The sequence below is a fragment of the Ictidomys tridecemlineatus genome, unplaced genomic scaffold (genome assembly GCF_052094955.1).
Source record: "Ictidomys tridecemlineatus isolate mIctTri1 unplaced genomic scaffold, mIctTri1.hap1 Scaffold_310, whole genome shotgun sequence".
NCBI classification, from domain to species: domain Eukaryota; kingdom Metazoa; phylum Chordata; class Mammalia; order Rodentia; family Sciuridae; genus Ictidomys; species Ictidomys tridecemlineatus.
The window spans coordinates 305795-314858 of NW_027522383.1; positions in this window are offsets into that span (position 1 = coordinate 305795).

A 9064-nucleotide genomic window follows, 5' to 3' on the forward strand; every position below is an offset into this window, starting at 1 on the left:
CACTCTAGTTGGGTGCCACACCCCCAGGCTCAGTCATAGACACATGCAGACACTGGAAAGGGACATCAAAGGACTGGTTACTCCATCCCAGCCCAACCTCAAGGGGCTCCAAAATGAGGAAACCAAGACTGGGGAAGGTGAGTTTGCACTCCTTCCCAGAGCTGGAGGACAGAGGGGTCAAGACCAAGCGCAGGTTGTCCCAGCTCCAAGTTAAATTATCTCTCCATATCAGGAAGATGAACCAATGCTGTGCTGTCCAAAGCACTCCTTCCATAACAGACAAAGAATGCCCCCCTTTTGAATTTGAAAAATACCAGCATTCCACATTGTGCATTTTCTAGAAACCCATGCATTGAAAGAAATGAGATGAATCTGCTTGTTCAGGTAGCAGTGGGGACAGTACAAAGGGAAAGAGAGCAGGTACCGGAACCTGCAGTCTGTGCCCCAGAATTCACAGGGAGACAGGTTCCCGCGGCCCTCCGGCTGCTTCCTTCCTGTACCAATGGAGGGCAAATTACTTAACCTCTCTGTATCCCAGTGGCCGTGATGTGTAGGCTAGAGTTGATGATAGGAATCCCCATACCTAACAGGCATCACTGTGGCTAGCGTTTGATGAGATAACCAGGAGCCTGGTGAAACCCAGTACCTGGTGAAGGTCAGCGGTTTGCAGCCATTTCTCTATTTCATTAATCCTAAGATAGTTATCTTTTTATCTGCTGTATTGTTTGTACATCTGGCCATCTTTGATATCCTAGTATTGTGTCAAATTTTGATGATACATCCTACAATTAATGGAACCTTGATTCTGGTGACATACGGCATTGTAATTGCCATTAAATTACCACTAAAGAGATATGATCATAAAATAATAGAGACTGATCCCAAGAGCTATGGACAGCAAGTAGCTTTCTTATCTAATAATAGCTTGGCACAGATTTTCCCAACTGGGAGACTCCCCCAAGAGCCTCTGTACCATGGCTGAGAGAGATGAAGGTCACCCCGTGGTCCTGACAAACTTTCTATAGATATGTCTTATTTTAGGCAAACCCAGGGTGCAAATATCTAGGTTCCTGTTTGAAAATTAATGACTAGGTGACACTTCAAAAGAGAAGAGCATTACAAAAGTATCCAAAGCAGTATTTCTCAATATGTTTCATTGAAACCCAGACCCACAATAAGTCTTTCTAGGCAATTTGGTCCTGGTCAATGAAATTTTAATGTTAAAGACACATGGGATATTGATTTATGCATTATTTCTATATCTCTGTTTTATGCATGAAAAGAGATCTATGCTAGACCTAGGTTGCACACACCTGTACTCCCAGTGACTCGGGAAGCTGGAACAATAGGATTGCGAGTACAAGGCCAGCCTCAACAACTCAGCAAGGCCCTAAGCAACTTGGTGAGACCCTGTCTCAAAATAAAAATAAAAGGATGTAGCTTGGTGTTAAAGTGCCCCTGGATTTAATCCTCAGTACCAAAACTGCAACAAAAAAGAATACTACAGCTATTCTGAGTCTCTTATTTTTCCAGATGAATTTCATGATTGCTTTTTCTATTTCTATGAGGAATGTCATTGGAATTTTTATTGGAATTGCATTAAATCTGTATAGTGCTTTTGGAAATAGGATCATTTTGATAATATTAATTCTGACTATGCAAGAACAAGGAGATCTTTCCATCTTCTAAGGTCTTCTTTGATTCCTTTCTTTAGGGTTCTGTAATTTTTATTATATAGATCTTTCACCTCTTTTGTTAAGTTGATTCCCAAGCATTTAATTTTATTGAGGCTATTGTAAATGGGGTAGTTTTCCTTGTTTCCCTTTCTGAGGATTTGTCACTGATGTACAGAAATGCCTTTGATTTATGGATGTTGATTTTATATCTTGCTACTCTCTGAATTCATTTACTAGTTTTAGAACTTTTCTGGTGGAACTTTTAGGATCTTCTAGGTATAGAATCATATCATAAGCAAATAGTGGAAATTTGAGTTCTTCTTTTCTTGTGTGTATCTGCAGAATAGCTAAAGCAATCCTTAGAAGAAAGAGTGAAGCAAGTGGCATCACTATACCAGATCTTAAACTATACTACAGAGCATAGTAACAAAACAGCCTGGTATTGGCACCAAAATAGAGTAGAATGGTACAGAACTCAACTCAAAATTGATCAAGGACTTAGAAGTAAAACCAGAGACTCTGCATCTAATAGAAGAACAACTAGGCCCAAATCTTCATCATGTGGGATTAAGCCTCAACTTCCTTAATAAGACTCCTGTGGTGCAAGAATTAAAATCAAGAATCAATAAATTGGATGGTCTCAAACTAAAAAGTTTATTCTCAGCAAAAGAAACAATCTGTGACGTGAATAGAGAACCTAACATCTTGGGAGCAAATCTATACCCCTCACACATCAGATAGAGCACTAATCTCTTATATAAAGAACTCAAAAAGCTAAAATAAACAAAAAAACAAATAACCCAATCAATAAAAGGACCTGAACAGACACTTCTCAGAAGATGATATACAATCAATCAACAAATATATGAAAAAAATGCTCATTATCACTAGCAATTAGAGAAACACAAATCAAAACCACTCTAAGATTTTATCTCACTCCAATCAGAATGGCAGCTATTATGCATTCAAACAACAATAAGTCTTGGCAAGGATGTGGGGGAAAAGGTACACTCATACATTGCTTGTGGGACTGCAAATTGGTGCAGCTAATATGGAAAGCATTATGGAGATTTCTTGGAAAATTGGGAATGGAACCACCATTTGACCCAGCTATCTCTCTTCTCAGTCTATACCTAAAGGACTTAAAATCAGCATACTACAGGGACACAGCCACATCAATGTTTATAGCAGCAAAATTTACTATGGCTAAACTGTGGAGCCAACCTAGATGTCCTTCAGTAGATGAATGGACAAAAAAAATGGGGCATGTATACACAATGGAATATTACTCAGAAATAAGAGAGAATAAAATTATAAAATTTGCAGAAAAATGGATGGAGTTGGAAAATATAATGCTAAGTGAAGTTAACCAATCCCCCCCCCAAAATGCCAAATGTTTTCTTTGATATAAGGAGGTTGATTCATAGTGTTATAGGGGGAGGGAGCATGGGATGAATAGACAAACTCTACATAGGGCAGAGGTATTAGAGGGGAAGGGAAGGGGCATGGGGCTAGAAAAGATGGAGGAATGTGATGGTAATTATTATCCAAAGTACATGCATGAAGACACAAAATGGTGTGAATATATTTTGTATACAACCATAGATATAAAAAATTGTACTCTATATGTGTAATAAGAATTATAATGCATTCTGCTGTCATATATAAATTTTTTAAAAACTGAAAAAAATGAATATTATGTTTTGCACACATGTATCCCCTCAAATTTTCACCCTATGTGCAATCTCCCTCCTTTGATAATGTGTGCAATAGATACAGATTTTAAAGGATATTTAAAATACTATGTGACTCAAAACACTTTAATTTGTACTCAGTGTTTCCATGAAAAAAAAAGCCATGAATAGGAAGTTGCACAAATATGGTATTTGATATGATATGTCTCAGTGAGGTGTCCAAACTCATGTTTGTTACAGGGTAATTCTGTCTTGTTATTTTTATATCGTACTACCAGAGTTATACACCAGAAAAGTGGGACACATCTAAGCCATGCTTAATTTCCGTAGTTGAAGAAAATTATAGACACTTTTTAAATGTGTGTAACAGGTTTTTCCAATAGCGTATTCAAATAATCATATTAACATTATTTTTCCAATATCTCTCCAGTATTTTTTCTTTCTCACATTGTTATCTTCCTAGTAGCTGAAATCAACATCCCAATCAATAATTGTATTATTCTCAGGTATTTTGTATAGTTTTACCATATGTCAGTGACTTTTCCATCACTCTAACAAATACCTGAGATAAACCAACTTATTTAAGGTTTCTTTTTGACTCACAGTGTTGGAGGTTTCAGTCCATGATCAATTAGCCCTGTTTGGGGCCTGTGGCAAAGCAGCTCATGATAGCAGAAATGAGTGGCAGAGTAAAACTTCTCAACTCATAGCCAGGAAGTGAAAGAAAGGAAGAAGGAAATTGGAGGTCCCAGTATCTCCCTCAAGGGCACACCCTCAGTGACCTCAGCACAACCGACTGGCCCCTCCTTGAGGGTTTCCTGTGTCCAGAGACCTCACTGGGAACCAAGCCTTTACTCCATGTACTTTTGGGAAACAGTCCAGATCCAAACTATGGCAAACCCCAAGGTCAGATTCCACAGTCTCACAGACCAGGGTCCAGAGGAAGGACTCCTGAAGAAGCACTGATAGCTGTGTGGTTTCCTACTTCCTGCTTCCTGCTTCCTGCTTCCCACTTCCTGCTTCTAGCTTCTGGCTCTGAGAATCCATAGTAACAGGAAGAATGGGCTCCTGGCCGAGGTGTAGGGTCTCTACTCAGAGTACACAGGGGGGAAAGCCAGGCAGTGGCTTGGTCCAGATGACAGGCCAAGGCACCCAGGAAGTGAGCTCTACCAAGCTGGAAAATTTCACAAGAGGAGAAAAAAGAGAAAACCAAGAGTGAGATAAGACGGGAAGGAAGCAGCCACCTTTTAGGGCAGAACTTTGAGGACATGGTGTACTCTGTCCTGGAGCTGCAACGGAGAGACCCTGGTTGCCTAACTGAGCTGGGGGCCATGTGATCAGTAGCCTGGCATGGCCTCTGTGGCCCACACTTCTTGTTATAATTCCCTATTCCCTGGCCACTCTGGAGTAGGCTGGCAGTAGTCCTTGGGGACTCCTCTACTGTGAGTAGGATTTTGGGGTGGACCAGAGGCCAGACTGAGCTGCTCCCCCACCACACCCAACTTCTCAGAAACTAGGGAGTTTAGCTGGATGTGTGAAAGATCATGTGAACTGCTGGTGGTGTGGGCTTACTACAACCACTATGAAAGCATAAGAGGAGGTTTCTCAAGAAGTTGAAAACAGAATGACCATATCCTACAATCCCACTGCTGGGTTTATATACAGAACCAAAATGTATCCATCCCATCACAATTTGAAATAGTTAAGACTAGGAATCAGCCTGCATGTCCATATACACATAAGGAAAAGTAGAATCCCATCGTTTTCAGCAAGATAAATGAAGCCAAAGGACATTTAAGTGGAATAAGACAGACACAGGGAGATGAGCGCTGCATGCACTCTCTCATATGTAGAAGCTGTAAAAGTTGCCCTGCATATAAAATAGTGATTGACAGGAGTTGGGACGTGTCTTGGGGAGGGGAAGGGCAGACAAAGGAAGTCTGGATTTTACCAGTGCATACCGTGTGCATGTGTGAGGTGTCACATTGCACCCCACTATTATGTACAACTAATACATGTTAATAAAAAGAAACAACAGAAAGAGAGATCATGTATAGAGTCCAGAGCCTTCTATTCCACAGTATAAATTACCTACCATGTTTAAAATAAAAACAAACCAAAACAATAGCTTGCTAGAATTTTTACTCACATTTTGGCTTAGGACAGTGCTGCAGGCTGGACGGCGGGGGCCGCGTGAGCCTTGGCTCCGCTTCTGCCCGCTGCTGTTTTCACCTGCTGCCTTCCTGCTGGGCGCTTTCGCGGGTCGCTGTCAGTGCACGCCGGCTTGCGATGCTGCAATCCGGCTGAGCACAAAAACACAAGCCAGATGGAACTGAAACAAAGTTTTATTTTGTGAGAGGCCGTGTGCGTCCCCCTAACAAGCCGGTCCACACACCCACACACGTGTGTCCCTACCGGACCCGGGGGGCCCCACTTCCCCCGGAACACCCTCCTACCATCCTTCCCCAACCAATGGGAACTCTCCAGGAGTCTTGTAACTTGAGTCCCCAAATGGGCCTAAGTGAACAGTAGGAGCCCAATTTCCATATGAATGTAATACTTTGCAGTGGCTCCTAGCAGGACAGGTGTCTGGAAGACTCTGGGGACATCTGTCCAGGTGAGCCTCAGGAAAACAGGGACCTTCTTAGAGCCTCCTTTCTTTCCCAGGGCTTGGAGGCCCTCTGTTCCCCATAGAAGGACTTTCCCAGTGTGACAGCATATACTGTGTTGTGTATCCTGACATTGGCTGCCTCCGAAACAAAATCCCGTTTTCCTCATCTCATTCAATTTAGCACTATTTACTTCTAATTCAGGACCTGTCTAATTCTATCTGAGCCTTATGTTTCAGTCCAAGAATTCTTTCTTCTGAGAAGTCTCTTGACTAATTTCAAAAGGTCTAACTATAAGTTTTCCTTCCCAATCTGCTTCCAGGGAAAAGGCCCTCTAAATATAATAATCATCCTTATCAAGGAGCCCAGGAGCAGTTCTTGCTTATTTCTGAATCATGGGTGTCATTTCTCTGGCAGTCCTTAAAAGTATTCAAACATTTCAATCCTTACTGTTTAGATTAAGGAAGGCACTTGGATTAACCCTCCCAAAACTACAAGCATGCTTCCCATAGCACCTGGTCCTTCACTCCATTCCAGAGTGCAACCCTTGTGGGGCTCTGTATGTCCTGTGGTATCTTTCTTTCCTAGGCTATGGATATTGTGATTAAACTGCTACCAATCTCATTTCTTCAGTGTGAGGTGTCATGTGTTCAACCACATTCATAAACCTAAAATGAAAATCCCTCTCTCATCAATGGAGGTAAAGAGGAGAGAAACAAAATACAAGTGGTGTACTAGAGAATATACCTTATTGCCAGAGCTAAATTTTAATAAATATTAATACATAATTGATAATCACATAATTCTGGGTAGGAGATGGCAGGAGCTGAAATATACATAAACTTTCATTTTTTTCCATTTTAATACCATGATTTGGGAAGAATTAAAGGAATGCAGTTGTCTGTCAGGTGGTTCCATAGCTATTGTCAAATATAATTATTTATTTTTCTAGACCATGAAATAAGCCAGGATGTACAAGTTTAAGTTGCACTAAAAGGATTTATTGCTAAACTAGTTTTCTTCCATAAATAAATTTTATTGCAACATAGCCATTTATAATCATTTATGTGTTGTCCATTAGCTTTCATACTACAACTGCAGAGTTGAGTAGTTTTAACAGAGACTGTATGACCTGAAAAGCCAAAAATATTTATTATCTGACTCTTTAGGGAAAAAAATTGTTGAACCCTGACATAAAGGAAGGATATTCTATTGTTTTATGATTTAAGAAATAGGTTTCACTGTATAGAATTGTTATGAGAGCACATGACAGCTTAGTTTAAAGAGCAAAGCACTCTGTTTTATTCAAATATCTTGAATATATATATCATATTCTTGATTCTCCAACGTTTATTATGGCACAGAGTAGACAACTCACTAATAGTTGAAAGAAAGGCTGAATACAGTTAGAGCCTGTCTTATATACATCTAAACACTATCCTAAAATATCAGAGAGAGGTGGATGGCCATATAAAATTTATTTACCTCTTTCAAACAATGAAAATCATAGGCTGAGGCTGTATTTCAGTGGCAGAGCACTTGCCTAGCACATGTGAAGCACTGGGTTTGATCCTTAGTGCCACATAAAAATACATACATACATACATACATACATACTGTCCATCTACAACAATAAGAAAAATTATTAAAAGAAAGAATGTAAATCACAGCAATCTGGTTTAAAGATCTTAATTGACTTTGGCTTTCAATTCTAGAATGGAGTAATATTTAATTCCATAAAATAAACATTTCAATAGCTTGCAAAAATGTTGAACTGAGTATTAGGAAAGTAATTACTAGGCATTGGAAAGGGTGGGGTTGATACAGGGAGGGCAGATAATGGCTACAGAACACAGAAAGGTATAAGTTCTGGTGTTCTACAGCACAGTGGGATGAATAGAATTCAGAAAAATCTATCATCTATTTTATTTTAATAAGATCTAGAAGAGAGAAACTTGAAGACTCCAAAAATAAATAAAGGATAAGAAGGAAATGTTACTTCACCTTGATTTGAATTGTGTATGCTGTATGCATGAGTTGAAATATCACACTAAACTTCAGTGATACACATAATTAATAATGTTCATCAAAAAATAGAACAATAAGTGTTCTAATGGTCCAAGAAAAGGAGGCTGGTTTTATAGACAAATAAGTATTTGAGAAAAAATAGAAAAAACACCAGTTTATTCATTTAAAAATTGTTTTCTTTATATGGCAGGGACAAGGTGCCAGGACAATAGAAAAATTACTGATTAAATAACATCAAATTACAATAAGTTTATTTATTTATTTATTTTTCTTAGTTTTTATTATTTATTTTATTGCCTCATTTCAGTTATACATTACAGTACATTTAATTTTTATATAATTATTAAGCATGAAATATATTTTATGCAATTGGAACCCCATTCTTATGGATGTACATGATGGTGGGATTCACTATGGTGTATTCATATGTGCACATAGTAAAATTATGTCAGATTCATTCCACTGTCTTTCCTTTCCCTATCTCTCCTTCATTCCCTTCATTACCCCCCTTTTAACCTACTGAATATCTATTCTTCCTCTTTCCCACCTCATTATCATGGATTAACTTCCACAGAGCAGTGAAAACATTCAAAAATTCACTTTGGTGGAACTGACTTATCTCACTGAGCATGATATTCTCCAATACATCCATTTTCCAGCAAATGCCATAATTTCATTCTTCTTTATGGCTGAGTAATATTTCATTGTGTAAATGTACCACATTTAAATTATCCATTCATCTGTTGAAGGACAAATAGGTTGGTTCCATAGTTTAGCTATTCTTAGTTGAGCTGCTATAAACATTGATGTGGCTGCATTACTCTAGTATGCTGATATCAAATCCTTTGGACATATTCCAAGGAGTAGGATAGCTGGGTCAAACGGTGATTCCATTCCTAGCTTTTTGAGGAATCTGCATACTGTGTTCCAGAGTAAAAACCAGCATGTCCAAATTTAAGATGTACTAAAAGTGATTTTTAATGAAACTGATTTTTAAAAGCACCTTTTCCTGAAGACTCTTATTCAATAGGTGTCAGGTAGGGCTTTTTACCTGTGT